Source organism: Argiope bruennichi, chromosome 6 (genome assembly GCF_947563725.1).
Source record: "Argiope bruennichi chromosome 6, qqArgBrue1.1, whole genome shotgun sequence".
NCBI classification, from domain to species: domain Eukaryota; kingdom Metazoa; phylum Arthropoda; class Arachnida; order Araneae; family Araneidae; genus Argiope; species Argiope bruennichi.
Window position 1 is genome coordinate 19,590,188 of NC_079156.1, and position 14,651 is coordinate 19,604,838.

Genomic DNA, 14,651 nt, shown 5'->3' on the forward strand with positions numbered 1-14,651 from the left:
TTTTTTTTTTTTTCCCCTTGCAACAGTTCATTGAAGGCAAGAGTTTTTTTTTTTCCCCCTTGCAACAGTTTATTGAAGGCAAGAGTTTTTTTTTCCCCCTGCAACAGTTCATTGAAGGCAAGAGTTTTTTTGTTTTTTTTCCCTTGCAACAGTTCATTGAAGGCAAGAGTTTTTTTTTTTTTTTCCCTTGCAACAGTTCATTGAAGGCAAGAGTTTTTTTTTTTTTTTTCCCTTGCAACAGTTCATTGAAGGCAAGAGTTTTTTTTTTTTTTTCCCTTGCAACAGTTCATTGAAGGCAAGAGTTTTTTTTTTTTTTTTCCCTTGCAACAGTTCATTGAAGGCAAGAGTTTTTTTTTTTTTTTTTTCCCTTGCAACAGTTCATTGAAGGCAAGAGTTTTTTTTTTTTTTTTTTCCCTTGCAACAGTTCATTGAAGGCAAGAGTTTTTTTTTTTTTTCCCTTGCAACAGTTCATGAAGGCAAGAGTTTTTTTTTTTTTTTCCCTTGCAACAGTTCATTGAAGGCAAGAGTTTTTTTTTTTTTTCCCCTTGCAACAGTTCATTGAAGGCAAGAGTTTTTTTTTTTTTTTTCCCCTTGCAACAGTTCATTGAAGGCAAGAGTTTTTTTTTTTCCCCCTTGCAAAAGTTCATTGAAGGCAAGAGTTTTTTTTTTTTCCCTTGCAACAGTTCATGAAGGCAAGAGTTTTTTTTTTTTTTTTCCCTTGCAACAGTTCATTGAAGGCAAGAGTTTTTTTTTTTTCCCTTGCAACAGTTCATTGAAGGCAAGAGGTTTTTTTTTTTCCCTTGCAACAGTTCATTGAAGGCAAGAGTTTTTTTTTCCCCCTTGCAACAGTTCATTGAAGGCAAAAGTGTTTTTTTTTCTTTTCTTTTTCCCCTTGCAATAGCATCATCACTTGACCACGACATATTCGATGTATAGTTTATAATGGCTGCACATTCCATTAGTCAAAGCCTTCACCATTCATATATCTGATATCACAAGGATGAAAGTCTTGGAAGTCACTAACCTCCTCACATAATGCATTGTAAGCTGAAGAGAAGACAAGAAAGTAGAGAAAGTAGTATTTGTGGTACTGAATAACATTCGACATCGTAAGTGTTTTTGTTTTCTCCTTCTTTTCTTTGTTGCATATTCGTTCATGCTCACTTGTTGAAAAGCTGGTTATTTCGACACATTATGCTCACGCGCATCACTTTAGGTATCAAAATACAAAATACTAGCGGCGTAGGTTTAGTTCCTGTCACAATTAACTGGCAACCATGACAAATTTATTTCCATTACCGTATGTGAATAACTGGTAAGGTACACTGATACAGTCAAAGCAGAACTTTACAGCAATGAGTGTTCTTTTCCAATAATCGTTCTACTACTACTTGCAAAAATCACAAGTTTAGTGTTATATATACAACTGCAGAATAGAAACTAATTTGTACATTTAACTGAAGATTTGAAATATACATAAACAATTTTGATGCTGCAATTTTCAAAGAGAAAAATAAAGTACTATATTCATTTCACATTTATTAAACTTTAAAATTTGGATATCTGAATTATTATTGCTATTTTTATTTTTAAAAATTATTTATCATTAAACATCTTCTATAAAGTAAATAGCACTTCAAAAAAATTTTTTGGGTGGGCGATAATTATATTTGATGAATATCCTTTGTATCTTATTTGTATAATTATGAAACGAACGATAGTTTGAATGCACTAAAAGAAAATGTCGAAATATTTTTCAGGCCATTTAAAAATAAATAGAATTAAGTTTAATACAGCATGCATTTTAATTTAATTTTACTCACTACCTCTGTTTACACTGAACATATTTTTGATCAGAAATGCTGACAAGAGTACAATGTTTGAAAGCATAAAAAAAATTTTAAGAAAATTGAATGGGAGAAAATTTTAAATTAAACCATATGTCAAGCCTTTCTGCGAAGTAATTATACGATATAAATAAACAATACATCAAAGTATTCCAATAATTTCGACTAACTTTTGCTTTTATGAAGTTCATTTTACAGATTTTTTTTAAATCTTGAATTCAATTTTTATTTCAAGACAATGTTTCGGAAACTTCACAGAAATGCTTAATGCACTGGTGCAAAAAAACTAAAATGTAAATTTAATTTCCTTTACAAATAATATTTTTTGGAGTCTCAGTGTTACGAGGAAAAATAATTACACATAATATGATTATATAATCATTAATATAATTTATATAACATTCATAATGTCTTAATTTCAATCCATATAACATTCTCTAATTTAACGAACATAAAATATTGCAGAAACTATAAACGTAAAGCTTTGCAAATAACATACACATATAATTTATATCATTCATCGATACAAACACTTTAATAATTTTTTTCCACGTTTAAAGTTACTGGAAGTTTGCATTTCAAGAAGTCAGATCATAAATAATTATGAAATATACAATTGCAATATACATTTAAATGGTGCAACATACATTTAATAGTGCAAAATACATTAAGTGGAAAATAAATTTAAATGAAAAATATTAGATACAAGAAAACATTTAATAAAAAAAAATTAAAAAAATAGATTAGAAATTTCTTTAGCATTTTATAGCCAATTACTAATTTTAAATATTAATATCTAAAATCCCTTTTGAAAGTTCTTAAAAGTAAACTTTCGTAGTTATTACTATTTCATGAGCAAACTGACATTCATTTCCTTAGACAAATGTCTTCATTTCAATTATTAATTTTAAAAATTCATAGTATTATTTATAATTATTATTAACTGAGTTATAATTAATAATAGAATAATAAATAGCAATCAATAACTTGTTTAATGTGCTGTAAGTATATTTAATAAATTTCATGAAGTCATAACATACCTGCTTGTACTTTTCAAATGAAATAATGTTCCAAACAAATAAACATTTGTTTTCTTTAGCAATTAAATTTCATGCTTGCGCTAGTTTATTACCATCGTCCATAAAATTCAAACTGCCATCATGGAGAAAAAATTTCAGGATTACAGTATTTGTTTGCAATAAATTCGAAACCAATATTTTAAACTGAAAATAAAATCTCACTTAAGCTTACTAATCGTATTTCTGTCGTACTATTAATTTCCGTAATTTTATATTCCTATATTTAAGGATGTCTCCTGTGACTTAAAATTGTATTTGCTATTACTGTGATGACTGAAGAGATACATTTGTCATTAGCATTAAATGTACCATATTTAATGTTCTACACATTCCGTTATATCCAAAATCGCTCCCAAATTCAAAACAAGGCAGTCGAAAATTTTATAAGCATAGAAAATCTCAATTTGAATTTCAACATGAATTTGAAGAAAGTCCATTATAGTAAAAAAGCCTTTGTTTAGCATTAAATACTGAAGTTCACTGCAAAAATGTTACAAAACAGATGAACATTCTAAATTGAATAAATTGTTGGAAGTTAGGCCACATTTTGTAATGATCACAAATTAAAATACAAAAATAAATAGAAGTACAAAAAAATTGCTCAAGATTATAATTAGTTAACTTGATAATGATAATATTTCCCAAAATTTCGAACGTATTCTGAAATTATATACGAATACGTTCAATTATACGTTCAATGAGATATTTTCATGGAAATGAATGTAAATAATTCTTATAATTCACATCAGCTAACTGCTTCAGCCTATAAAATTTCGTTAAGATGAAATCACTAACAAAGGAATACTTTAAGTATATTATTCACACATTAAATATTTATCATTGAGTTAATCATTGTAATAATATAAATCATTGAGTCCCATCCAGATTTTTAGACATTAAAATTTTATTAATTAAAAAATGAGGAAAAAACATTCTAAGTTAAAAAAAATGATTTCTATATCGAGATTCATCTTAGCATTAAAATTTTAAGAAAAAATGACTCTGCTTGATGAGTAAAGCAGAAAAGGAATTTGAACAGACGATTCTTATCGTTAAAACTACAATGAAATAATACGTCCTTTCTAGTTGTATAAATCCTGTCATCCAAGTTTCTTTTAAAAAAGTATGATGCTAGAAAATCGCAGAATTACATTTGAAGAAATTTGATGAATGGTTGACACATACACGAGCAGAATCATTAACGTACTGAAGAAAATATGACGAAACTCACAATAGAACCGTTTCTTTAATTAAGAAATGAGTTTGATGTTATCTAACAGTTACAGTATTTTCATGATTACCCATCGGCATTTCATACTTAAGATTTCGCTGTTAATGAGATGTGAAAACACGGCAAACTGAACAAGTAATTTAGAAGAGAATTATCTTTGTTCGATCAACTGACGGAATTTTTTTAAGGAAGTTTACATTAAAAACATATTAATAAGAAACTAAAATGCACATTTTTTTTTTCAAATATGGAAATGCCTTAGTTTTGTACTAAAATCAAAACGGAGGAAATTGCTGTTACATATTTAGATTCATTGGCAGATTTGTAAGATTTGCTTAGACTAGTCTTTTCTTAAATATTTTTCTTATCTGTTTCAAGAAAAGCATGCATCGCGAAATCAACTTCGATCGGTCGGTAGTTAGGAAATTGTTGTCCTACAATTTTATTAAAATATATTTTAAGGTTGAAAAAGAAGTTATAAAAATTCAAAGTACATATAGATGCGCAATATTTTTTGCAATATTACTTTTTGCTAAGATTCTTCATTTTTAGATTAAGCTAATGCAGAAAAATAAAGGTGGCTCGCAAGTCCTTTTGAGTAAATATGATTATATAGCGGTACTGATCATTTAAGAACCTTCTTTTTAAAGTTACGCTTGAATTCAAGGGAAACAATGCTACAACTCATCATTGAACTTTTAGTATTTTTTTTTTTTTATCTTGATGGAATGAGAAATTGCTGCTCTTCTTATATTAGTTCTTTATATTATATCCTACATAAGAACACAAGGACTATTTCGAAATAAATTTCGTAATTCTACACCGTAGCCAGATGCCGTGGACGATACCTGAGCAAATCACTCTCCCCTCCAAACAGAACGATTTGAAGGTAGGTGGATGTTAAACCTGACGACCAAGGTCACCATGCCCACATGTATCAGAAATCAGATTTCGGACCTAGGACTTATGAAAGTCGATAATGTACTAGTCTATTTCTATTAAGTTCAATACTTATTTTTGTTATCAATACGCAATCTTTAATATTTTGCTAACCGATATCGTTTTTAACCGGTTTATATATGAAATGAATGTTGAAACTAAAACAAGTTTTTTCTCCCCCCAAGAGCCTCCCAAGCAAATTTTGAGAAAGGTTTCTTGGAATAAAACAGAAAAACATCTTATCTTACAATTTTCTTTTTAAAGATCGCGAAATGTTGGTTTGGAATGGATCGAATCTTCAGTGATGAACTTGGGACCTAAATGATTCATTTGATCTTAATTTCCATAATAAAATTGAAAAACTGTAAATTTTATTCGAATTTTGTTATGCATTCAATCTTTGTCGGATTTCATCCGAGCATGTTATCTATTTACTTTTCCACTTAGTCAAAATACGTTTTTATATTTGTTCATGTGCTATGCTTGAAAATTATCTTTTCAAATTTTCTACTGTTATTCGGGTTTCTTACCACTATAAAACGGTAAGATCTTCTCAATATCATTAGGGGGAAACTCTAAATATAAGGAAAAATAAGAAAAAAAGAGATTGAATTGAAAACAATTCTCAGCTAATCTGGGACAATGAGAGGTTTGAATACAGACAGAAATACGATTTTCCAAACGCATTTCTGATGGACATTCTACTGGATACAAAAATACTCCACTAAATGGTGCTTTCATTTAACAATAATTCAAATGAATAAAAGTAAGATACCTAGGTAAAATAATTTTTTTAAATTATATTTTTAAATTAAAAATTACATATTAGTGGCTTAATTAATTTCATTCATTAAGGATGACAAATGTAAGAAATGCCAGAAGCGAAAATGTCAAGAAATCGCAAATATCTGCTTTTGCACATGTCTTGGTACTTAAAAATTTTAAGAGTTTAACTCCCCTTCAATGTGAAACTTCTTTTAGTTCCTGAAACATTAAAATAGTTTTAAATACATTTAACACTTTCGGCGTCTAATTCAGCCTGTAAAAAATATCTCTTTATACTCCGCTGAGAATTATTAAGAGAACTATCTAATTTTTTTTCGTTTATCACATTATAAAGGCATCACTCATATGCATGCAAGTGCAAAAACGAATCGCACATCAAAGCCTGTATGGTCTGTATATCAGTCAGCGTGTAAGGCATTACTTTAAATCCGCGAAAAACGGAAAAGATGTTTCAAGGACTTGCTATAAAAAACGTGAATGACCGCATTTTAACTATTTATATACTCAAGTTGACGATTCGTGCATTTTAATATCTGACGTTACCAATTTTGGGGGTTTTTCTTTGCAGTTAAATTTAGTTGCGCATCATAACTGATATTTATAACTCTTCAATCATTTCGCACATCATTTAGCAAACCTTTAGCTGCAAGTTCCTTCAGTTTTTTTAAAAATAAAACCGATTCTGATTTTCGACTAGTTAAATATGAATAATTATAACATTTTTAAAAAGACAACACGTTAATGCTTTTAAATTTAAAGTTAGAATTTGACCTTTAAAATTATCTTAAAAGTGAAGGTGGGTAGTAACAGCAAATACGTCACACAAAAAAAATAGTATCGCTTTTTTTTAAAAAATTAGGAGTAACAATTATTTTTAAAACATCTTTATTTTTCACAGCATAACATCTGGAAAGATTAATAACAAAAATGGCAGCATATGCAATTAATCTATTTCCAGAAAAATCAAATTACTCTTGAGAATAATCTCAGAAATTCGCCAATATATCCATACTAAAAATTAGTTTGGACAAGAAACGATCCTTGTATAAGAAATTATTTTGAAAGTTTTGCGTTGCATCATACCTAATTCAAGTATTTTTGAAAGACAAATTTAGAAGTTAGAACAGAAGTTATTGTCATAGTTTTTGAACTACAAAAATATATTTACATCTGGAATAAGATATATAAAAATTCTTATGTTAGAATTTTACTCTCTCATAATCGTTTTCAACTCGGGTTTTAACCTCACATCAGTATGACCCATTCCAATCAAGTGCCATACATTTCAATACTTCCGAAATAAAATGTTTGAAATTTTATCCCTATAATTTTGGGAAATACAAAATGTTCCCTTTGATAAATATTCTGAAACGGAAGAAGAATCTAGATAACTACAAGAACATTTTCTGTTAAATAGCAAATCGAATTGTAAATGAACAGAACATTACTTTCGAGCTCATGTTGTTCAATGGCAAAAAAGAACTGAAGTAAACGCAATAAAAGGAATGAAATCAAAAATAAAATTTCAAAAAACAAAAGTGATTAAGGATGCATGCGTAAACTTTGCAATGACACCATTTCGAAAAATGTGCACATAAATTCAAGCAAAGGAATAAAACATTCTCATTAACTGACAAGGCCTTACAAATCATCATCTCAATGTCTGACAATTATACACCAAGGAAAAACATTTTTCACGAAGGCGAAAACATAAAATTTAAAACAATTCACATTTCAAACTCCAGTTTAAAGCATCTACTAAAGAGAATAGAAGATCCCTTAGATTACCCTTCAAGAAAATACGAAGCGATGTTTATTTTTCTTCAATATTTTTATTTAACATCAAAATGATTCAGTAAGGCAGAAAAACTGAATTTACTTTACTGAACATTAAACAAAAAATTTTAATTTATTCTTCTTAATTTTTATCAGGACAGATTTTAAATTCAATCTAACGCAGAATTTTATCGAGGGAAGAAAAACGAAAATTTTCTAAGCTTGTCAACTAAAGCATCAAAATATTAATGAATCAGAATGGAAACAAAGTTTTAAAATATATACATAAAATTTATATACTTTATCTTCTACACAATACATTACTTCACGTATCCGTCCAATGAACATGTCTAAATTATTATATTCCCAAAGAGATGGTACAAGAAACAGGAGTTATGCAGGCTATCAAAAATACTAATTCAAAATTGCAATGCATATAAATTTCCGAAATGAGGCAAGAGTTTGTTTTAATCTCAAACTTCAGATCAGAGGGAGTCATCTTTCTCTCCATCAAAGAATTAAAAACACATGAACATATAAGAATCCAAATAATGCATTTTGATTAAAACTTTGTCATATTCATTCATTCATTCATTCATTAAACCATTCCTTCATGAGTTTCATAAATTTGATTAGATTTTCTCTAATAGAACTTCGAATAAGCAGATTCTGTACATAAAACAAATAAGAATCGCCCACTATTTTAAACTAGGAGTTTAGATCAAGTTTTTTTTTAAGAATATAGACAATAATTTAAAAGATTTTTTTTAAAGACTCAATTTTATGATATCATCTAAAATATTACACGAGGCTTGAAAAAATTTAGTTGTAGATAACAGTCATTCTAAATGTAAATCCTATTTAGTACAACGTCAGAAAGTTAATAATGTTAATTGTATTTTACTGTCGTAACTGAAAAAAGTGGAATACTTTCGAAGTCAATATATATATATATATTTCTAACTTGTCAGCTGGCACATATTTGACTATTCGTTAGTCTGAGAAGTCAATGCATAGCCAGTTCAAAAATTTATATTTTTTGACATAATGCAAGGAATTTAAAACTATTCACCTAACCATATTCACCATATTAAAAATAAATCCTACATATATTTTTAAAAGAGTTTTAAATTATTTTTTCAATAATTTTTCTGAAAACGTTTTCAAAATTCTTTGTAATTTAATTTTTCTTCACACCGTCATCTTAAATTTCGTTCATTTCTAAGTTACATAATTTAGAAAAATTTACTCAAAAAATCTACGTGTTACATTAAATTGGATGTTAACGATTAATATTCCTGCTATAAGATCTCATTTAATACATTTTATTTGAACTGAGTGCTTTCATAATCTTATTAAAATTTTTTACAAGACACTAATATTAAAATTACATTAACATAAATATTTTATATAAGATATATCATCCCCTAATTAATAATAAGCATGAATGGTCGAAAATATTGTACATTCTCATTGATCATTTAACCGTTATATAGTTTTGATTAGTTCAATGAATGACCAGTGATGATCTTATATTAAGTTTTGAAGCATATTTAAACCTTTTTAATAATTAATAATATTCAGTTTTTTTTATCATCTTTTATTTATTATTATAAAATTATTGCTTGAAAAGCTTAACATTGTTGGCTGAGAGTGAGATTAGTTATTTCATTTCTGTGCTATTTCCAGAAACATTTTTTCTAATTAAATTATTTAAAATTACAAACAAATCGTTAATTAAACAATAAACAAAGTTTGTTTTTTACCAAGTTCTAAATTTCAGAAAGATAATCAGTTTTCTAATTTCAATAAAATACTGTACATCTTTCAATGGATTGATATAAACTAACACACTTAATTAACTTTGATTATTAAGCATTTAATTTTAATAATACGAAGTCTAACTACTAATATATTATTAAAAAGTTTTAAGATAGTACTAGTATGTAACAAGTTTTCATTGAAAACAGGTTTTAAAATTAAATAGTTAAGCTAATAAAAGTGAAAATTCATACCTGAATGGCTTATCTTGCTTATTAATTATACTGTTCTTATTGCATGAGATTTAAATGCATACAAATAAGCGTTTGATTTTAAAAACTTAATCGCCTGATATTCTGACTAAGTATTAAGAATAATATTATGTTTATATTAATATCTTGTTTAAAAGTAAAATTGAATAAATTCATTTAATATTTTTTTACTAGAGTTCTGATAAACTAAGTTCGAAGTTTTTCAGTAGATTCTGCAGTGTCTTTAGAAGAAGTGGTGTAATTTTACATTCTTCTTTATTATCTTTTACATTAGTACTAAAGAATTTGGTCTACGATTCTTTAAAGATTTCTCCTTTAGTAGACGAGGAGAAGTAAGATTACAGCTGAAAATTTATAAAAAGGAAAACGTATCAATGAAGCTTTGAATCGTCAATACGAAATACATTGTTAGAATGGCAACAAATGAATCGGAATTCTTATGAAACGTCTTATAAATGGCAAACGTAAAAAATGATACTTTATAATCTCATTTTTTTGCTCTGTAACTTAAAAATCTTCAAGTCTTTATTCAAAACTGATTTGAGATGAATATTTAAAAAGTGAATAAAATAGTTGACATCCATTATTCGTATTCTATTAATTTCAAACTGCACGATGTGGCTCAATTATGGATTTTAGATGCAATGAGGAAACATCTTCAAGTATCAAATTCCTACGAAATAACTGTACATATTATATCAAGCGCAGATACCTGGATGAAATGAATTGCCGAAAAATTTCAATGCTTTCTTTCAAACCGAATGATTTGGTTCATTTTAATTCAGACTTCCCAATAATTATTATTACAAATAATATTACAAATGGTTATAATATTTACTATAAAATATTTCAACCTCTCTGGCTGTTGGCTATAATATTTTGTTGATACGCATTACAGCAGCTTTCTGTTATTGAAATTCCAGTACTGACCAGCCCAATACGCTAAGATCCATTTCTTTCAAAGGTTATTCGTTTCATTCGATCGAGATGTGTCGTTGCTATCCCTATCTGAGCATCGTATCGATTAGGATGTATTATTTAAAGGCAATATTTCCAAATTTTACAAGTAAAAACCAGTGCTTAACTAATGCTAGTTCTGCGACAGATTAAGAAACGCAATGACATTCCTATTTATTCGTAATTTCAAACGTTTTTACTGAACAAGCTTCAACTCATTTTTTTTTCTCATCAGTAAAAAGTTTTGCTACTCAAAATATGGAAGACAATAAAATTCACAACATTTCAAGTACAAATGGAAATGAGATGTGAATTATCAGACTTTTTTTCTTAGTTTCACTTGGCTTCATAAATTCATTGTACAGCAAAAATTTCTGAAGACTGTATCTGATAAAGTTTAAAATTTATAAATTTTATTCAAGCACTAAAAAGGCATATGCAGGATCTACAGTCTTGGCAGATGGTGAATTTTTAACCACTCCCTCTAAAAGAACGAAAATCTGCTGGTGCAGCATTTCCACAACCTATGAAACCACATTAAATCCATTTTATAATCTAGTGTGTAATCCAGAGCTAGAAACTTTTGTGAGCATTTCATTCTTACACAAGTGTGATGCGATTTGATATGCTTCATATTTACCGACCTCTACAGGCAAATATTGTGTTTTAACTACATAAAAGCTCAATTAAATGCTTCAAATTCGTACATTAGTAAGACTTGTGTAATTGAGGATAAGAGACATCGTATTTTTATCAATGATATTATTAACTGCCGGTTTAAAATTCAAAAATGTGTTCTTTGATAATAATTTTGAATCCGAATTCATTTTGAAATCATGATATTAATTAAAGCCGCGATTATCCAATACGTTGAAGGCTCTTTTAAATATGGTGCAATCTGATATGTACTATTTATAACAAATGAATGAAGTAGAGCTTCCGCTACTAAGTCATAAATTACCTAAAGCTCTGGTACTATATACCTTTTCGTGTATTCGGATTTCCAATTAGGCAAATGATTAGAACTGCTAAGTTTCAGGGAAGCTGGGGGGTCGCAGAATGCAGGTAGACCTATTAAAAATATATACTTCATTGCAAATAAATTCGTCAAAAGAACAAATGAACTATAAAATATTAGGGCTATAAAGTTTGTTGACACTAAATCCCTAAAATCATAAAATAAAGTTGAGAATGATTATTTATAATATATGGAATTTTAATTATTAATTGGTTATGGCATATTCAGTTTTACAAGTCTATTTAATAATTTTTAAAATTACATTTGTTTGAAGTTTATTATCTGATAGTTCGTTTTTTTTATCTGATAGCTTTAACTTTCCTGCTGCCGAATTTTTAAAATCATTATTTAAATGCTGTGTTTGCTGAGAAATTCAATTTTTTAAAGAATTGAACTGCTGTTATATGGCACCCGATTATTATAAGATACGATTCAAATCCGTAATAGTGAAAAAGATAAGCCACATGATAAAAAATAGCGGTATGTAGTAAAATACTGACTGAATTATAACCTGCTAAAAGGAGTGATAAGCATCCGAATGATGAGAGTTAACAGCTAAAATATAACCTCTGAAAGAAAATAACTCGAAATATTTTTTATTCGACAAAATATCTGTGTTTAGAATAATTCAGTTCTGAAATTTTAAGAAAGTATGCATATAAAACTGGCTATTTACTTCTGAATTGAACACGAAAAATACTGAAAGCCGAGTTCTTTGGATGGCAAAAAATTAATCTATGTATTACCACGAAGCTATTTAAAGAATTAACACTGATGAGTCAAAAATTCAGCTAAATGTCTCACTAAATTTGCTAGTTTTTAATGAGGGGTTATAATTATTATTGGAACCACAAAATGCCTGCATCCCCCCCCCAATTTTAAACAATTCGGGCGATTACATATTTATTGGCTATGATACACATTTCATTGTTAAAAGGTAGTTAAACCCACTCCCATTGTTATTAAATTAAACTCGGCTTAAGTTAACCCAGAGGCGACATTAGCAAGGGGGCATTTACTCTGTCAACAACCCCCCCCCCCCGTCTGCGAGAAATTGAGAGTTCCGTCGGCAGAAGTTTTCGTCATCTCAGAACGGTTATGGGGAGCTGGGTAGTAACGATTATAACAATTTAAAAACCCTCTTAAAGTTAATATACTGTATACAATAGAAATATCTAAATAAGGTTTAAGAGGCTCGACAACATTTGGCAAACCGATAAGATGACAAATCAATAAGATGTCGCATTTTACCGATAATTTTTGGTTGGACATTTGATATTACCGATAATTTTTGGTTGGTGTTTTGGGGGCAATGACGTCGGGTTCGCAGATTTTCCGCAGAAAAGAATCTGAGTATCTGAATTTAAAAAGAAACCAATAATATTTAATTTTCTTTAACTAAATTGAACTATTATGAGTTATTTTGAAACCAAATAAGAGAAAATGGGCTTGCCCTTTTGCCGGATTTAAATTGCCCCCCCCCACCATCGACTATCTTCTGCCGGCACCTCTGAGTTAACACCCCCTCCACATCTTGTATGTTTCACCGCTCTTGACCAAGACTGTAGGGGGAAAATAATCTATACCGTTCAATTCCCTGCAAATGTATGCAATGAATATTCATCACATTCCATTTGCTGAGCGGAGATGCAAGAACAAAAACTGTGGTCTGCCGAGCATTGTAGGATTCGTTCCCAGTCACAAGGAATGTCGTGGTGGGTGAATCCCTCGAAACGCTCGAAGAACGATAGTGATGGGGCGGAGATAGAAGTCGAATCCAGACGTTGATCAGAGGGGTGGAACTCTCTCAACATTGAACATGCACAGTTAAGTAATTTCATTAAAACATTCACGAGTGCATAAATGTATATTTATAAATATAATTTCATTATAAAAACATACAAATCTATAATTACAAAATTCAAAACCTTTGCATTTTGAAGGCAAATTCGTTTGGTCTGATATCTTACAAATGTCGCAGTTAACGTCATATTTAACTTTAATTTTAAATCTATTGTTTTTAACAAATACATTCCATATTAAATACAGGTGATTCATAGTCAATAACAATAAATTGTACGTTCATTTTCTTTTAAATCGTTTAAATGGAAAAAAATACATATAGTATTTAAATAAATAATCTTTTAACTAAGTTTTTTCAAAAGCAATATTGAAACAAAATAAATTTTTCCAAAAATTAATCTAAAAATAGGTTTTAAAATTTAAATCACAATTACTCATTCTATTTGAATTTAACGAATGTGGTTGATATTCTTGCAAATATAAACAGTATGATAAATGGATATTGCACAGTAGATTCCAAACCGTAACTGCTTTGATTTTGAGAGATTAAAAGATGAACCTTCAATTTGGTTTTCTAAACTGTCAAAGAGTCCGAGTCATGACCATTGAGGAAATATGTGGCGCATCTTCGATTCTATGAATATGAAGTTAAAAGGGTAAAAATCAAGTTTCGCGACGTTTTAACAGTTACCGCTATTGCATTCCGAGATTCATAGGGTAACCAGCGCATCTCAAGAGGTTAAATATTTTTAAGTTTGAATTTAACAATGTAGAAAATAATTTTATGAACGTGCTAAAATGAGATAAAAAGCATATGCATATATATCATACCTAAAAAAAGAATTAAAATATCTTAAGACTTCCGAAACAATCGTATTAGATAAAAAAAAAATAAAAAACTGTAGATTCAAGATTCTCATATGTTATTTCAGAATTGATTAAAAATATTGTACAGCATTTTAGAATATACCGATGGCACGAATTTGCAAACTTCCGAGTCTAGATATCGACAACGTAACTCACAAGCAACTTGCATAAAAATGTACATATATACATGTGAGCATTTAGAATTCATAAAAATTGTTAGAATAGAGTGTTTAGATATTTTTTAAATTTAAGTTTCTAATAAAATCAGTGAATTATATTGTACATGAGAAAGTAAATAGCAGAATTCTCATAAGA